The sequence below is a fragment of the Seriola aureovittata genome, chromosome 2, assembly GCF_021018895.1.
Source record: "Seriola aureovittata isolate HTS-2021-v1 ecotype China chromosome 2, ASM2101889v1, whole genome shotgun sequence".
NCBI classification, from domain to species: domain Eukaryota; kingdom Metazoa; phylum Chordata; class Actinopteri; order Carangiformes; family Carangidae; genus Seriola; species Seriola aureovittata.
In genome coordinates this window covers 29,797,953-29,817,826 of record NC_079365.1, presented here as the reverse complement: position 1 = coordinate 29,817,826, position 19,874 = coordinate 29,797,953, and the positions used below count along the sequence as shown (strand labels likewise).

The window sequence follows — 19,874 nt, the reverse complement described above, 5'->3', positions numbered from 1 at the left end:
CTTGTTGCATCATGACATGAAGAACTGATGCTGAGCGAAGGAGGAACTACACAGTGTTAGTGTGGTGTTCCTAATAAAGTGCTCAGTTAGTGTATAGAAAATGAGATATACAATTCAGGACCTGTCAAAAAAAAAAAAATTGAATTTAAAAAATGATCCTGCAGCAGCGACTTCCACTGAACAGTCTCAGTGTCACTGAAACAGACGTCTCAGCTGTTGCAGGGAATTGAACCTGCCACAGGTGAGCTTATCCATCCATCAGTTAGCCGCCTACAATCTGAACCAGGGTCAGATTTCATCCACACTATAAAATAACATGACTCACCTACAGTCATGATGAATCTGTGGAAGAATGGATTGCTGCGTTCTTTGTTAAAGCTTTTTGCTCCACACCAGTATGTCCCAGCGTCGTCTGCTGTTACAGCGCTCACTGTAATGGTGATATTTCTCTTCTGTGTGTCGTCATTCAAGGAAAACTTCCCATTGTTCATCTTGTTATGTTGGGTGCTTACTAGACGTTCACATACAGACGGATCTTCTCCCTTACAAATGAATTTGTTAGTATGAGAAGTGTGACTGCTATAATCACACCAGTATGTGAAGGTTTCTCCAACCATTGGGGATCTTGTGAAGTCAGGAATTTCTGTAGATAGAGACAGATTTAAATAAAACAGTTGTATAAATAATGGTTCTCATCTAGAAAAACTAAAATATTAGTATGCTTTAATATATGAACAAACTTCAGAAGCTGCAGATGTTAATTACTCACTTTTAACCTCCAGTCGTATTTGTCTGAGGGTAATTTGTTGATTTCCGTCTTTTGATTCCAGTCCACACCAGTAGACACCAGCATCCTCTGAGGACACATTACTGATGGACATGTTGAAGCTGCTGTTGGTGGCTGTGAGAGTGAACCTCCCATTTGACCTTGTTGATGAAATTTCCTCACAGATGTCACCTTTCTCTTTGCATAAAAACCTGACTCTGGACTTGTTATCATCACATGTGATGGTGGTTTTAGCTGTTGTATACGCAGTTTGATTAAACGGTTTCAGGCAGACGTCTCCCTCTGCAGGTAAAACAGAAAGGTAAAACATGTCAAATTTATTTATTGTATCATGAGTTATGATCCGTGCTTTGTGAAAATTGATTTCCATTTTATGCTTCTGCGCATGCGACACCTGGCCAGGGTCGTTTTCAGGTTGTCCATCGTATTCTTCTGAATGTGTTCAGTAACGCCTTGAGAGAATTTCGTTCACTTAGAACTGTTCAGAATTTTGTGGTCAAAGGTCAAATGTTAAGGTCACTGTGACCTCACAAAACTCAGGAACTGTAACTCAGGAACAGAAGGAGAGATTGTGACCATATTTCACATTTGATCGGAGAGTGAGTTGACACTAATCTTGGGTGCCCCCCTTGGAACTGTGGTGACTGTATCAAACATATGAGTCTGGACAAACACGAACGTAAACTGCAACTGGACTAGTTGGTGGAGACATAAAGCTGCAAGGTGGTAATTCTAGTTTCTAACTGATAAACTACTGTATGTAGATGATGACTTGAAATGGAAGGAGACTCTACTGAATGTCAAAGGCTTGGGAAGAAATGTCAGTATAACTGGCATTTGAGAGTTTGAGATTTGGGATTCAAGTTTGGATGTAAAATTTAGCTCCATTGAATTTGTTACCACCATACATTATACATTATGTTTTCAATTAAAAAATCTTTTGAGATATTTTTAAAACCTCAATCTCTTAGTGACAGATAATAATAATTATAATAGTAGTAACGTTATTTGTGTAGGACTTTTCTTGTTACAGTTATAAAGTGTTTTAACAAAAAGACATGAGACAGTTATAAAAAAAAAAAAGATGGAGAATTTTTACCAGCTCTTTCTCGCAGCTTTGTTTCGGTTTGTGACTTCACACCTGTAACTCCCAAAGTCATCATGTTTGAGTTGTTTGATGGCCACCCTGAAAGTTTTACCTTCTGTATCATGGTAGAGGAAAAGATTCCCGTTACGTTTCCACTACCTCGTACGGTTCCTTTGGGGTGAACTACTTTGATTTGATATTTTCCATTTGTCTCAGGCGATTTGCAGGTAAATTCAACCCATCCCCCTGTGCATTCCTTGTCTTCAGATGAAGCCTCACAGCCTGTTGATGAAAGAGAAAAGTTCACATCAGGTGTTCAGTTATCCCACATTGTTTTGTAAAATACATAGCAGCCTCTTGTGGTAGTATGTAGCCTAGTAACCGGCCGGATCTTTATTTGGATGCCATTGTTTTGACTGGTGAAGCTGAGCTAGTGAGTTAAGAGATGTAAATAATGTGATGACAAGTTGCGTTGAACACTATATGTTCATGTATGCGGATTACAGTAGGTAATATTTCCGTGTCATTAATATTGTGGTTTTGTTTTATTTGTCATTTCAGTTGATTACCTGGCGGACGGCACGGTTACTGCTTTGGTGCTAGTCGGCATAGCATGTGTGAAACGGGAATGCTTATGTGAAATTAAACACAAGGAAGACAGTAAACGGATGTCTGAGCTTGAGTGTGACACTGTTTCACCAAATCAAAAACCCTATACGGTGGGAGTTATTAGATTAATGTAGCTAGTTTAATAAAACCGTACATCAGGTCTGACACTGAAACAAGCCCACTGTAATCTGAATATAAACTCTCTATCAACAAAACATTCACTGTTTGGATCCAACCAGGAAACAGACTTTCTGGGTCAGTCAGTAGATTTCACAGGTGTTCAATTAAACTTGAGTCTTTATTTTTATTCATACATATTGTTTTTTTCTAGTAATTTCTGCAGGAAAGCCTCTGCTCGTAAAATCTTCAGATATGTAATTTATATTCATCCATGTTTTTTAGTATTTTCTAACTCAGCAGAGATGTTTGCTGCACTACTGTGACCATAAACATGTAGTTTAGTGGGGTCACCACCAGGAGTCGCCAAAGTCAGATATTTTAAATCTCAGTGGACTTAATATTCAGGATAAAAATGGAAACAGGTTTGACTTTAGTTCTCCATTACATCTTTTGGCTGGACTGCAACAGCAGGGCCAGTCCTATAATCTCGAATGTCACTAACTGACTGAGTGATAATATTTCCACCACTGGTCAGCGGAGTGCCGAGCCACAGTCTACCGGGGAAGAGGAGGAGCACTTCCAATACACTGAGCATTGCCTCCATTACAGCAGATAAACTACTTTCATCACAGTGATCATTTTATAAGTCACAGCTCAGTCTTTCATTTCACAGTTATATAATCAGGATTTACCTGTAGGTGGTCCAGACATATACTGGGTTTTCACCTAGTCTCATTTAATTATAAAGATAAACAAACAAACAAAACAAACCACTGTCTGCTCACCAGAGGAATAATTCATGTTCTAGTATTATTTCATTTATTATTGTGTATAATTACTAATATAATTACTATAAATACTGAGAGCAAAACAGATGTCTGTTTAAAAAACAAGACTAGGTCAACACCCAGTATTTGTCTGGAGAGAAAGTTAGAAGAGACAGAATATCTTTCTTATTTTGTCTCTCACACAACTTTTATTAGAGGCAGGTCTTTATGTCTGACTCTCTGTCTGATATATAGAGTTGGTCATAGCGGTTAGTACAAAGCCTCGTTTTCGGTCGCTCCCGTCTGCTGTGTTAAAGTTACTGCATTACTTGCTTCCCTGCAGTTCATGAGCAGCCGGGAAACCAGAGCCGCCCGGTAGACTGTCCGTTACATGAGGTGTAGCTCTAAGCCCCCGGTCAGCATCCATACACAGTCCAGTCATGTACCTGGGTTTTATCTTGTTGAAGAGGTCTATAAATCTAGCAACAAGTTGGCAACACTGCAGCTGTAAACATCCTCTAGTAGAACCTGTCTGTGCCACAAACTACAACTCAGTGACCAGTCAGTCAGTCAGTCAGTCAGTCAGTCAGTCAGTCAGTCGTGTGTGAACAGTGTGTGTGTTTGTTTGTGAGCCTGAGCTTTGCCTTTTCCGGTAAATACTGGATCTACTGAGCTTTACAGTAAAGTGCTGAGTACAGTATGTTAGTCTAAGACTGATACTCGTATTGCTGACTGTAGTGAAGTTTATTAACATAGAAAATTAGCTCAAACTAGACTTGTAGAAGCAGGGTAACTTGTAATTTGTCTGTGACATGAGTAATCAGGGAGCGCTAATGTTTTTACCTGTCATCAGAGAGAGGACGAGTAGAAGGAAGCTCCACATGTTGGTTTTGGATGCTGAGATAATTAAACTCCAGTTAATTATTTCAGTTTCCTCTTGTTGGTTTGTGTCTGCAGCTGCTCGGTGTCAAGGTGTTGTGTTTCCTGCATTTATGTCTTATGTTACACAGAAAGTTTCCTCCCCCACTTTCTGTCTATCCTTCCCCTTTTTCTTTTTCATCATAATTTCTTCATAATACCTTTCTTCTTGGTATTGACGTTAAACAAGAAAAAGTGGAGAGAGAGAGAGAGAGAGAGAGACTTGATTAATAGGAAGTTCCTGACACTGACACAATGTCAGAAACAATAGTACAGTATAATAATAAAATGATAATAATACTGATGAATTTTATTTGTATAGCACCGTTCATACAAGAAATGCAGCCCAGTTCTTCACAATAAAAGAAGTTAAATGTACAGAGTGATTCACATGAAAACAGATAAAATTCTCATTAAAACTGATTAAAAATGTCACAATGGTTTAAAAGAAGTTCAAGGGTAAATGTAGTTTAAAATTAAAATAAAACCCATTAAAATATTTCACATTAAATGGATAAAATTTCATAAAATCTAAATAGAATTAATTGAATGCATAAAATAAAAGTCAAATGCAGCAGTGAAGTGGAAGATGTTTCAGGAACGTCAGAGCTATTTCAAGGTTAAAGTGAAGAGTTAAGTTGACAGAGTACTTTTAAAAATACTGAGTGAGCTGGCCTCTCTGATATCTGTAGCTTGTGTGCTCCAGAGCGTTGAGACGTAATTGACAAAAGCTCCTTCCCTGATTTTCTTTCTGCTGTTTCTGGGAACCTTCAATAAACCAGCAGTAGATAATCACAGTGTTCTTGAAGGCACATAGTTAACAAGGAGAATGTCGCCCATCAAGGGCTTTGTAAATTCCTCGACTCTGCTGTAAATGTAATAGGAAGTTAGTGCAGAGCAACTCAACTGGACTAACATGCTCCCTCCTCTTGGTTTTGGTGAATAGCTGAGCTGCAGAGTTTTGAATGAGCCAAAGTCTCTCGTTTGTTTGGAGATGAATGACTGTTTTTTTAGCATCTCTTTGATTTATAAATGTCCGGCCGTAGCTTTGTTTCTGAGGTGAGAAAATGATGTGGACCTCACCTTGTCGGACAGAGGTGAAGGTGACGGTTCTGGTGATCAGTGTATTGATCCTGGACCACCAGTGTTTCTATCGTTCATCAAATCGCTCTGAAGGTGATCCCAATGATATGGTCTGCCAGTTTTAAAACAATATATTTGTAGTTATTGTTATAGTTGTCGTTCTTGGTGTAGCTTGACCTTGAAGTGACCATTTATAATAAGTGGTTAAATACAGTTAGATTTGGTGGAAAAGGCTCTGCTGTTTGAGGGAGCTCCTGAAGACCCCGAGCAGGGCCGAGGATTCTGCTGAGAGACCTGATCCCCCTTTAAAACATACGTGAACATTAGATCAACAGCAGGAAATACCACGAGGAGGAGGTTGTGGATGGAAACAGGCATGAGCTCATCAGCAGAGTAACGGTGAGGTAGTGTCAGGTTAATGTCCACCACATACACCTGCATGAATATGACTGGGTGTTACTGGCCACACAGCCAATACCACTCAGCAGGAGCATCTTCAGTGCTTCATGTTTCATTATTTATATGGTCATCTATTTATTCTTTTCACTTAATCAACTATTCATTTAATATATAAAATTGTAAATGGACTAGACTGCCACACAAGCTGCTTGTCATGGACGACCCTGTGCCAGCTTTGCCACGGTAATCTGCAACACATCACTGTTGAATGAGGGTTTGGTTTAAGATGAACTGGCATCAAAATGGGGAAGCTGGAAGTTGGAACAAACATCTTGCGTCAAGAAAGAAATTATGTTGAATTACCCGACTGATTGTGAAATTGTGGGTTAGAAATGTGCCAACAAATAAGATAGCAGTGTCCAACAACAGATCATGAGAATGTGTGAAGCAAGTGTGAAATAATATGATAACGATAGTTGCAGAAGAAACCATTAAAGGAGAACCCTTCAGGTTCAGTACCGTGAAGTCCTCACACTGACCTCCACACACACACACACACACACACACACACACACACACACACACACACACACACACACACACCACCACCACCACATTGTGTTGATTGTGCTGAAACCTACGATTTAAGGCTGTCTCTCACAACTAATAACACAGATCATTCTTCTGGACAATCCTTGTGGACTGGGAGGGACACCGGCCTTATTTCGAAAAGAGCTAATGGTTTTTGGCCCGTGTTTGGGGTTTGGAGTCCGATAACGTATGTCATCTGCTCCAAGTGAAACATGGAACAATGGCTGAGTGTGTGTTAATGGTTTATGAGTGTGTTTGTGGATCTGGAAAGAAAATGGAGATAAGATAGAGATTTTAAATCCAAGGCTCAAACACACACACACACACACACACACACACACACACACACACACACACACACATACACACATACACAGACGCAGAGCTGATTGGTGTTTATAAAACTCTGGCTCTTGATTTATTCAGATTTAAGATTTATTATTTATAATCTGCTGGTGTGAAGAACATTTACGAGGGCGATTGAGTAAAAGCTGAATGAGAGTGATGAACTACAGATGACTTTTTGTTCTGTGGATTAGTTTGTTTGTCATACACTGTTATCCCCCCGACTCCAGGTGTAAATACATCAAGATGCATTATAGAAGCTCAGTCACACCAGCCTTTCGCAGTTGCTTTGTGAAAACCATGTGTCGTTTTTTTCAGGAATTGAGAAAACAGCTCTGTTTTCAGCTCCAGCATCTGTTTTTAAAATCCAATTGATATTTCTTGATTGTTTTATTGGCTTAAGTAGTAGGACGATCTTTTCAGCATATAAAGGGACATTTAATCCTCATTTTCTGTGAAGAATATATAAATCTCTTAATTTAGAGATGCATTGTTTCTAGTAGAATCGTGACAATTCCATGTTTCTACAAGGAGATGAAATTTTGGAAATGTCTTTTCCTGAATCAGGATGTTCATTCATTGGTTCAAGCTTTTTCTGACCCATAGTTATTTCTAGTTTTTATAAAAACAAATTCATGTCTGTTCTTCAGTGTTACTCACATCCCCGCACAGTTAGTGTCAGTTCAGTCAGTTAATGGAAAATTGAAATCTTTGCAAAAGCAGGAGGTGAAATACGAGTGATTTACATGTTGCTTCCATCAGCATGCAGACTCATGCTGTGGACCCTGGCACACCGTCTGCGCTGACCTATGAGAGGACAGCAAACGCCCAAAAGGGATGACGTTATCATATTAGGGGTGGGCAACCTTGCAATTATATTTATGTTTTATATTTAAGTGGGATTGCTGTGAAAGAAATTAAAACACTTTTAATATTCCACCATTTTTTTGATTTGTAATTCTTCTAGACACCATTACATAGAAATCCACTCGAACGTTAAAATATTCAGCTCAGTTAGACATTATCTGATGGATTCAGTATTTGTTATATATTTTATACTTTACTAAATATTCACTATTTTTCAGACATTTTTTCCCTTTAAGTTGAATGAACTGAATTTTCACTCAAAACTCAAAATGTTCGGAAACTTTCTTTCATTTTTGGTTTTGTTCAACTTTTTAATCCCATTTATACTTTTTACACAGTGACATTTCAAGGTTCGTGAACTTTTCTGACCTTTCCAGGTTTTTACATTCGTGTCTATGGGGGTGGAATCATATTTGGAGTCATTGGAGTGCCATAAACAAGAATAAATGTGGAAACATTACATTACGTGCCAGTGAAGACCTGGCACCGACCTCGAGAAAGAATCACTGCAAAGGATTTGCTGGTTCATTTCTTGTCGCACTAATTGTGATGGACAGAAAGATGATTTTATAATGAGACAGATCTTAATTGAAAAGCAGAGAAAATGTCAGTGTGACAGGTTTACACTGATGTAGAGATACGGTATGAAGCATGTGAACCACAGTAGTTATGCCCTGATGTGTTAGAAAGTGAAGGCACTTTACTGTGAAGCTTGATGGATGAGGGTTAATGTTGCCCTGCAGTGAGGGGAGCTGTAGTGTGTTTACTCTGGGAGTTAAAAGCCTGTCAGTAAACGCAGGCTGCAGAGCGACCTCCTGTGAATTCCACTCTGTAACTGTCAAACGCTCGTTTTGCCCCGCCCACAGGTCTACACCCATCCACAGCAAGGCTGTCAAGACTGACAAACAATGTGGTTATAACCCTTATTTAAAAGAATAATCCTGCAGTTTGACTCTCATCAAAACTGTGTTTCATTCTGAAGTGTCACTGCAACAGACAGAACGTTGCTTTGAGGGTTAATCTTTGTATTTGTTCCTATATCATGAATTCACAGAGTGACCTTGTTAATCTTCATAGCTGCTCTTATCAGGTTTTGAATTACTTTTGTGATACAGTTAGAATGAAGCAGATAAACCAGTATAAACAAGTTCATCACTAATGGTGGGAAATCTTCCTCCATTTGTACCGAGCGTTTGAAATCTGCAAAGAGCTGAAGTGTTTCTGAAGATATAACTACAGTAAATTCCCCTTTTTAAAGTAATGATGTGCTTTAACTCCCTCCCTGAAGCATTTCTGTCTCCTTTTCTTTCACCCGCACAGAAATGCTTCATTTACGCACTGCTGTGTGTAAACTCTTGAGACATTTTCATTAAATAAAACATTATTATCTCTTCAAGACGCAGAGAAAAACCCTGACCTCTCTACTTCGCATTTTAACCTTTCAGTCAGGGCCCCCACTGCTTAATGGAAAAAATCCCATTTACTATTCTTGAGCTGTTAGATATTATCACTTTGCAGTGTTCAGTGCATTCCAGGAGATTCCCAAGATGCATTTCAGCAAGAAGCATCCAGTTGCAAAGCTTTTAATTCTTTAATACCGAGTGGATTTGATTTCACAGTCTGCAGCTGAAATCAATGTGATTTTTTTGGCTCAATCAAACAACTATGAAGAACACTACCACTCTGATTTGCACCAGTGAGCGGTTACCGAAGCAAAGGCTCATGGGGTTTGTAGTCTTTAGACTCTTCCACCATGGCAAACACTTCGGTTAAAGTTGGTCAAGTGAGAGATGGTGGTTCAGGTTAAATGTATATGAACAGGTTGTGTCTGAAGTCAGTGTGAACTTCTTCTGTATTAAACCGGACCAGGATCTTTCCCAGACCTGAACCAGGAGCTGTGAGGGTCTGAGCAGAATCACACAACAGTTTAATAAAGCCAGAGTCACAACAAGTAGATGTTGTTCTGCATCAGATATTTTGTTGTGTGTGAACATTTCACTGACACGTTCAGTGTCAACGCATTTACAACTTGCCAAATACATAAATCAACAACACATCCTCATTATGTTGATAGAAAACATGATCCTGTCTCTGGTTTATATAAAACTTTTTTACTGTTGCAGTTTAGTCTTTTAGAAGAATCATTTCCAGGAAACAGAGCTGCACTGGGGATATTGATTAAAGCCGTTCTGTTGAGCAACAGATCAGTTCATTCAAAGAAGAACATACTGTGTCACTGATCACTCAGATCTCTGAGTCTATAAAACCTGGTTATCTGGTAAACAAGAACTGCCTGCTCCTGATGTCAAACTCTGATGGCTGTGATCTCCTCTCTCCTCCTGTTCACCTCCTCATTGAGGTCAGAGGTCACAGTCAGTTGCAGACATTCACCACTGGAGCTTCAGTATCTGGTCGTGTTGCTCAGCGGCAGTCGGGCAGAGCTGATGGTTTTATACTGAGCAGTCTGCGTTTTGTTTTTTTTCAAATGAAGAGAAATCTGAGTGTGGAATGAAACTACACAAATAAACCTCTGCCAGTGTGCTGCTTTAGTTTATTTATGTTTAAAAATATTTGTCAGTTTCGCCTAATGTTACTTAGCAACAAAATATCCTGTAAGTATTGAAGGAATCAGTGCAGCTTAAAAAAGATCAAAAGCGTCATAATGTCACAACTCCTTCAGATAGACGGCTTCGCTCGGAGCCATAAAATCTCCAGTGGACAGTTCGGGGCCCTCGGCCCTTTAAAGTGCTGCGCAGTTCGTCTTTGAGATGTTTCATGTAAAATAATAAATAACGATTTAATCTTTTAAAATCTTTTTCTCAAAGTCAGAAAACCTCAACAAATATGATTGAGCGACCGTAATAACAGTCAAGCAAAAAGCACTTACAGTCTTCAAGATAAACACATCCCATGGACAAACACTGGAGCGCTGCTTGTTAGATAGAAATAACTCTCATGTCCTGAAGCCCATCTGATACTCACTGACTCAAAGTTAAACTGGAGCCCAAAGTGTTCACAGAGTTTTAGTTTTCCACCGCAGACTGTGTTTACCTGTTCTGACAATCACTGAGGCTGGTGTCACTTCATCCACTCAGCCTGTCATCAGCTTCATGTGAGCAGCTTCCTGTCAGTAGAGAGTGACGTATCACGGCAACCTTTTTTTTTTAACAATGTTTTTATTAATTTCCAATAAGAACATACAAAGCACATTGACATATGCCACACACGTTGCACAATGAGATGCAGGCGAACCTCGCTGTCTACACATACATACAAAAAAGATAAACACGCACACAAACATACATACCCATGTAAAATAATAACAATAATAAATAAAATAAAATAAAATTGTCACACACACAATAGCCCTACATATAGATATAATCTATTGTTGCTTGAGAAAGTCCATTAAGGGTGCCCACACTTCTTCAAATTGTTGTACTTTACCCCTGATTACATAGGTTAGCTTTTTTAATGTAACATACATTGCCATCTCTCTAATCCAAGATTGTGTAGATGATACTTCAGTGTCTCTCCAAGACAAAGCAACCATCCTCCTGGCCTGCAGGAGGCCAAAGTTGATCAGAGTCTTACACTTATTATTACACTGATTTTACTTAGAGTGTGATTTTACTTAGAGTGTGAACAACCATTTTCCAAAAAGTTACCAGTTTAGGACATTCCCATACACAATGAATCAAAGTACCTTTCTCAGTCAAACATTTCATGCAAGTATCTGGAGTGTCAGGGGACCACTTATTGAGTTTCTCGGGGGTTATGTATGTCCTCATTAACCATTTGTGTTGTAGCAGTTTCATTCGAGTATTAATGGTTTGTGTTTGAGCTTTTATACAAGCTGTCGCCCACTCAGCTTCTTCAATATCTTCCTTAATATCTGAGCTCCATGCTCTCCTTCTGTCATGACTAGATTCCTCCTCATGTGAGACAAGTACTGTATATAGTATAGAGATTTGGCGTTTCCCATTCATGTGTCTTAACACAATGTCCTCAAGGCAGGACAGCGGCGGTTCTTGTGTATCCTGATGACACTTTGATGAAATGAAATGCTTCAATTGTAAGTATTTAAAAAAGTGTTTTTTGGAATTGAATATTTCAAACAAAGGTCGTTGAATGTTAGTAAGGTGCCCTGAACATATAAGTCTCCAATTTTTTGCACCCCCCTGTCGGCCCAAACTTGAAAACCACCATCTGCCCGGCCAGGAGTGAACTGCGCATTATTCCAAATAGGTGAAAATTGAGAGATGGGAGGTGTATCACCAATATGTCTGTGAGCTTTAAACCATATATTAATAGAGTTCTTAAGGAAGGGATTTGTTGTTTTTTTTCTTTAAAGTTTTAAAATCTGCTGAATATAAATATAGGCTTAATGGCAGTTTAGATATTGATGCTTGTTCAATATAAACCCATGCTGGAGGAGAATGTGTGACAAAATAAAACATAGCACTACGCAGCTGAGCGGCCCAGTAATACCACTGTAAACTGGGCATCTGTAATCCACCCCTGTCATATGGCAAGTACAATAATCTGAGTCTTAATCTAGGTTTTCAATTGTTCCAGATAAACTTACAAAATGCATTATTAATTTCTTTAAAAAAAGATTTTGGCAGTGGCATTGGAAGTGATTGAAACAAATATAAGAATTTCGGCAAGATAGTCATCTTGATTATGTTGATCCGGCCAATCATTGATATTGGCATTGTTGTCCATTTTTCAAGTAATTCTTGTACCTCTCTCATCAACGGGTCATAGTTTGCCTGAACGACTGGATTAATTTGGGGGGTAATCTTAATTCCAAGATAGGTAAAGCCTTCCCCCGCATTAAAAAAGGGTGTTGTTATGACTGGATTATTTCTTTCGTCTTTGTTCAGGAAAGGTATAGAAGATTTTGCATTATTAATACTGTATCCAGAAAACTGACCAAATCTATTAATTAAATGTAATACTGTCTGGACACTGTTTGATAAGTTTGACAAAAAAAGAATCACATCGTCTGCATATAACGATATCCTATATTCATGATCTCCGATTGTTGACAAATTGGCTTCGGCTCTAATGGACATGGCTAAAGGCTCAATGGCTAAAATGAACAAAAGTGGGGAGAGAGGACAGCCCTGACGAGTTGACCTCTCTAGCGTTAACGGGCTTGATAGATTGTTATTCGTCATTACGCGTGCTGTAGGGTTGGTATATAATAATTCTATCCATTTCATAAATTTTCCCCCAAGTCCATATCTTGGTAACAAATTGAACAAATAATGCCACTCAATTCTACCAAACGCTTGTCTAGCATCTAGAGATAACAGCGCTGTATCCCTGGTATTTTTTTTTAGAGTGGATTATGTTGAGGACCCTTCTTATGTTATGAAATCCCTGATGAGTCTGTACAAACCCATTCTGATCACCATGTACCAAAAAGGGGATATGTGGATCTAGCCTTTTAGCAAGAACTTTACACAATATTTTAGTGTCTACTCCCATAAGACTAATAGGCCTATATGAAGAGCAGTCGGTCGGTATTTTCCCAGGTTTCAAAATAAGGATTATTGTAGCGAGTCTTAAAGTTGGCGGTAATATACCATGATTAAATGACTCGTTAAACATATCCAAAAGTGGGGTCAACAACTGCTTCTGGAAGGTTTTATAAAACTCTATTGGTAGGCCATCAGGCCCTGGAGTTTTGCCTGAGTTGATACTTTTAATGGCCTGCAATAGCTCTTCCACTGTTATGTCCTTATCCAGGTCCACCCCAACCTCCTCTGTGAGCATTTTAAACTGGAGCTGATTAAGAAAGATATCTCTATAAGTGGGCATGGGGGAGCATTCTGACTTGTATAGTGATTGATAAAATTCCTTAAATGTGTTATTAATATCTAGAGGATCGTCCGATATCTCCCCTGATTGAGTAGTTATGCCATTAATGGCTCTTTCAGATTGTATTTTTTTAATTCTCCAAGCTAACAATTTGCCGGTCTTTTCTCCCTGGTCATAAAAGGCTTGGTTCAGCCACAGTAAACTTTTTGCTGCTTTATCAGATGTTAATTTATTGTATTCCGTTCTTAAAATTAGTAACCGTTTTTGTTTACCAGGGTCATCTTTATTATGTATATCTATTTCCAAAGATTTTATTTGCTTCTCTTATTCATTAATTTCTGCTTTTTGTTTCCTGTTTTTAGTACTAGTGAAACTAATAATTTGTCCTTTAATATAGGCCTTGAAGGCTTCCCATCTAATACATGTGTTAGTTTGATTAGTGTTAATCTGAAAGTAGACATCAATTTTATCCTCCAAATATTCAACAAATTCAGGATCTTTAAGCCATCTCACTTGCAGACGCCAATTAGGAGGAGACTGTTGACGTTTCTCCATTTGTACAGACATGGAAATGGGGGAGTCATCACTAATGACTATACAGTCATACCAACAATTCTTAATTTTGGATACCAGTTCTTGTGATACTAAAAAATAATCAATGCGAGACCTGGACTTATGTATTCCTGAATAGCATGATTATTCCAACTTATCTGGGTTAAGTTTTCTCCAGATTTCAGATAAGTTTAAGTCAGTGATATGTTGTAAGATTGTTTTTCTAGATTGTTTTTTATGGGGATCACTTTTTGTAGAGCAGTCTACTGATGGGTTCAAAGTGCAATTGAAATCCCCTCCAATAATGTTTAAGCCATACAATGAAGACAAGGTTAAGAAGAAGTCTTTAAAAAATTTAGGGTTGTCCTCATTAGGACCATATATGCTGACCAAATTCATATGCTGACCAAATTCAATGCGAGGGACAGGATCCTACCCTGGGCGATTACAAACCTTCCTTGGGGGTCCTGGATTGTATTAGTAAGTTGAAAAGGAATTGTTTTGTGGATAAGAATTAGTACCCCCCTGGCATAATTGTTATATGTGGCATGTATAACTTGACCAGGCCACCTACGTTGTACTTGCTTAACTTCTGTAACTGTTATATGAATTTCCTGAATTATTTTAGAATGTAGGTTTTTAAGTCTGTTCATTACCTGTTTCAGTTTAGTTAACTTATTGAGTCCCCTCACATTCCAGCTTGTAATTCTTAAATCAGACATTTTTGGACTTTCCATGTTGCTTCAAGTGCAGTGAGATACATCACCATGTTGAGTGTGACAAAAAATAAAGGCACAGAATGAAGAAGTGAAAAGTGAAAGTAGTAACAACTAAACTAGACATATAAAAACACTTAACCTTTGAAATCCCGCCCCCCTTCCCTTACCTAAACTAAATGGTGTAAGGGCAAATACCAATCCACACTAATGAGGAGTGGTTTAACTGTAGGCACTTCTCTCAGACAGCCCTCATGGTTCCCCCCCAGCTCTGCATCCTGACCTGAGCATTCAAACACTTACTGTTCTAGAATGATAGATATGAAGCATAATATCTTATTATAATAATGAATTATTAACGCTTCTTGATTTAACTGCCTCAGTAGCCTGTATCAAATAAACAAGTGTATAGGCCTATAGTAGTTGTTGCTGCTTCAGAAACAGTGTCGCGATGGCCCAGTGACTCCGGGTCGACTCCCGGCCGGTTGGTCTTCTTGTTGCTCTGTCCCTGCATTTTCTGTCTCTACACTGTCAAATAAAGGCGTAAAATTCCCCCAAAAATTACAACAACAAAAAAAAGTAAATAAAAAATATTCCCTCCAAACGGCAGCAGTATTTGGGTATTTTATTCCTTTTGTGATTGACAGTTATCGGGTTAATTAGTTCTGAGAGAAGCCGACTGCTACAGTAGAAACGTACAGACGAGTCACCGACACATTTAATTTTCACAGCTGCAGCTTTGGGCAGATGTGTAAAATTAAAACAGCTGGTTGGTGTCTGCAGGTCACACTCAGAGCTTGTTCTGACATTCAGTTTCTTGGTGTATGTGATACAGGTCTGATTCCCCAGGTGTGGCAAACACACACTTCGCACAAGCAAGTTTATTCGGTTTCTTGTTGGGTTGAACGTGGGGGAATCTGTCCTGACGCTTCCTTTTTACTGTTCACTAAAAACGCAAGGCCATGTGGATTTGTTGTGTGTGGTGTTAGGACTCTGGCTGCTCTCCATCTGACCGTGCCATGCTGCTTGTTATGAAGCAGCAAGGGCAAGTTAAGCTGCTGAGCTGAGTGCAGGCAGCATGAGGTGACAGGTGTGATGCTGAATGATCACCTGATCATCACTCAGCAGCAGAAGCCTGTGTATCTGTCACCAGCCCCGTGTCCTTTAAAATCATCTTTCTATACAATTCAACTGCAAAAGAAAATACAATTCATATAAAATCTGATTGTTTCTATCAATGTAATGAGGCTCAATGAAGAACAATCTCCACCTGTAGTGACTCCAGCTCTGTTCAGACTCACAGCTCCTGGTTCAGGTCTGACAAAGATCCTGGTTTGATTTAATGCAGAGAAAGTTCATGTGACTTTAGATACAACCTGTTTATTTACATGTAACCAAAACCACATCTTTCCCTCAACCGAGCTCAACCACAGAGCTGTTCTGACGTCGACCGTGCTGTTGTAGTTTAGTTGTGTGTAAATGTCAGTTCTAGGTGAAAAGATTGTTTCGTTTACATGTCGGGTGTTGTTTTGTGTGCTGAAATGAAATTGAGTGCAACAACACACAAGTGGCACAAACTGGTGTTGTGCTGGCTGCACACATTTCTTCAGAGGTCTTCTCAGTTTTAGGTTTTAGGTTGACTGAATAACCCCCCCCCCCCCAATGTCTGGACTTCTATGAAAACAGAGCAGTGGGTTTTACCTGCTGTCTAATGCATTCTGTAACTCTAATGCTTTTCATGATACATTACATGTTTACCTACATATTCAGAAAAAAAGGTTTTCAATGAAGTTTGCGGAACGTTAAAGTTGAGTGGATGTTTCCTTCAGTTAATCTGCTCCTCTCTGCTTAACGTTGAGCTCCAGAGAAGCTAAGCTTCTTCTTTGAAGGGCAGTGATTGATTCTGCAGATTTTGGTCACAGTTGAACTTTATTAGAGCCAAGATGGTTATTTTTTTCTCTGTCATCTGAAACCTCAAGACAGGAAATCTTTCTCTGAACTCTTCTCTCCGTCCGTCTGAATCTGTCTTTCACTCTGAATCTTTTTGCCTCCACAGTCCTCCACATTTTATTACAGCTTCTTCTTTCACCCCCTCGTCAGCTCCTCTCTCTCTGTGCCTCTTTATCTGAATCTTTTTTTTTGTCCTGACACATGAAAGAAAAACAATATTTCTAAGTAACTTTATATATTTAAAAGCAAGTAAATGATAGAATGAAAAATAACATGAAAACACAGTGAATACATGATGAGAAGTCAGTGGGGAATACAAGCAACAAGCAGATTGTTTATTGGAGGAAATTAAACCCCCATTTCTAGCTCAGAAATTCAAACACTTTGGTTTCTACTTAACAAGAACAGTGAGAGAACAGTCACCCGACGACCAAACTACCAAACCCTGATGTGGTAAACGTGTCCAACAGTGAAGGAGGAGAAAGAGGAGCGTAGCCAGATCCTGGACACGAAAGACAAACATCCAATTTAGAAAAGGGACAAAAAAAGAAACGTCGCTGAAATCAAATCCTGGAATAAAAAAGAACAAAAAAAACACGTCCTTATCCATCTGTCCATTCCCACAGAGGGAAGGTGAAAGGGCCGGTTCATGACTCATGTGCCCTCTGTTATTCCTGATATCAGCCTGAATAGACGACAGCACAGACACCACCAGCACACAGAACCGAGGAGGATAGAAATATCTCATGGCATGTCGCTCTAATCCTGCCCAGCATCCAAAGATGGCCACAGTTGAGATTTTGTAATGCAGTCACACACATAAACACATTCAATAACTTCATCAAACTTCTACTGAAATGTGACGAGAAACAAGAACTTTTCTCTGTTAAGTCGTAGTCAGTGTTCTGCAGCAGAGAGGCTTCGTAGCTGACGTGACACACGTCCCCTTCCCACCACATGTAGAAGGAGGATCGAGTCTCACTTTATCAGCCGAGAAGAGCCCAACTTAAATAATCCATTAACCTGAGTTCCTCCAGACATGTTTTAAACTGTAAAAATCCTCTGCTATGATTCGTATTTTTTAATTTCCTCTTACTTCCTGGTTGATAAACCTGGATCAGGCCTTAAGCCCCGCCCACCACCTGCTGGCTCCAGGTGGACAGGTTTGAGCCTCAGTCAGACCCAGACTCAGAGGAGGAGTCTGAGACCAGAACCAGAGACTAGCAGACGGATCAGAACCATTAGCATAGTTAGCATGTTTTATTTGTTTATTAGCTTGTAACTGGCAGTGGCTGACACAGTGTTAGCGGATGTGCTAATACTAACTCTCTCTCTCTATATTGACGAGGTTTCAGGTGTATTTAGCCCCGCCCCCTGTCCTTCGTCTCCACAAGGTGACAGGATTGGTTCCTTAGGTTTGTGACGTATGAAACCCTGAATCTGTTTTTATGAAGCTGTGATTGGTTCACTGCAGTTCAAGGAGGAAACACTCAGTCATGGTGTTGATGATCATTTCTTGTATTATATAAAAACATCATATGGACGTTAACAAGGTGAAACACTTGATTTACATCAGAGAGTCTTTAATAACCTTTGTAAAAATGTGTTCACCACAGCCGGACTGACTGAGTACAGATAGACAGCAACAGCAAATACTGTGTGTGATGTAAGAAACATAATCGCTGGCCGGGTTATCTTCTTTAAGGGTGGAGGTTGGTGAAATATGGTGGTTCAGTCAAATATAAATAAACAGGTTGTGTTTAAAGTCACATGAACTTTTTCTGTATTAAACCGGACCAGGATCTTTCCCAGACCTGAACCAGGAGCCGTGAGAGTCAGAACAGAACCACACAACAGTTTCATGAAGCTTATACATTTTGTACAAACTGAATTAGCTCTTGCTGTTTAGTTTTATAAAACTTATTTTTTAGGAGACAGGGTTGGATCTTGTCATCATCAATTTGTGAATTATTTCTTTCTGATGGCTTTGATTAATCTTTACACATTTTATACGTAGTTTTTGTGTTTTATTGCTGCTCTTCTGTGTTTTCAGACACAATCAGAATATTGTGCGGCAGTGTCTGGACCATAGCTCATTAAGATATCATCACTAACACATGCAAAAAGGATGATAATTAAAGCCTGTTGCACGCAATCAAACATTTCAAAACACCAATAGAAACGATGCAATGAGAGGAACAGCAGCTCTATGTGTTGCAGCTCTGTGCACCAGGCTCTCTGTCCACTCCTGTTCCCATGAGAATGATCTCTGTTTGGGGCAGAAGCCATTCGCTGTGTAACCTCTCTGCTTTCCCCCGAAGGACCAATTGGCTAACATTAAGAGAGCGACCCAGCTCCGCCAAAACTAAGACGTATTGCTGCAGCAGAGCAGTAACAGTAGACGGAGGTCAGGCCGTGCTGAAAAATCGACTCCATTATGTCTAAGTAAATATGTGGGTGGTGATAAAATGATGGTTCGTGTCCTCTTTGATCAGAGGATGGTGCAGTAACACAATCTGTCTGATTTAAGTTGAGATGTCACTTTAAAATCTAAAGTGTGTCTCTTATCTCTCTGTAAAAGTATTTCATCTGTATTTATATCAATTAGCTTCTGCAGAACAGTTTATCGCTATGCAAATAAACCTAATAATTGACATCTCACATTGTCCCACCACATGTAGAGCTCATGTTTCATAAGCCTGGGACAAAGCCATCTGTCTGGAACTAATCTCTGTATGTATTTCCATGTGGAGCAGCAGGACAGACGTGAGGCGGAGAGAAGGTACCTCCTGCGACACACACAGTTCGACGCTTCTTAAACCCAATGTACAGCCACCGCGTGGTTTGACCTCGGCCCCCTGATCTCCCACGATGCCCCAGGGCATGGCTGTGTTTAGAGGACAAAGTAAAATCTCTAGCTTCCAGTTGCTGACTCAGTATGAATGACCATACAAGGCTCTGGGATTTACTTCAGTCAGAGAGGAAGATTACAGCAGCTTCTAAACCCCATTTAGACGTCTCTTTCTTCTTCTCTCTGCCCATTTCTTTTCATCTGTCTGTCAACATTTAAGTTTCCCTTTCTGCCCTCTCTGTCTCAGTGTTTGTCTATTCCTCTTATCGTTTACCTCCTCTCTCTCTCTTTTTCCCTCCCTTAATCTTCCCCTTTCTACTTTTTCTGGCTGCCTCTCATTCCTTCCTTCCTCCCTGTTTCCTTTCTTTTCCTCTCAGCCCACAAATAGAGAGGGTACGCT

At 39.5% G+C, this 19,874-nt stretch overlaps 1 long non-coding RNA gene across 1 annotated transcript; it reads right to left on the bottom strand.

Moving 5' to 3' along the window:
• Positions 1-59: 59 nt before the first annotated feature.
• On the bottom strand, positions 60-1,008 carry LOC130183516 (uncharacterized). Its single transcript, XR_008829839.1, has 3 exons — positions 770-1,008; positions 326-643; positions 60-121 (listed from the first exon to the last, which is right to left on the bottom strand). It is a non-coding gene; the product is annotated as an uncharacterized LOC130183516 (long non-coding RNA).
• Between the last annotated feature and the right edge of the window lie 18,866 nt (positions 1,009-19,874).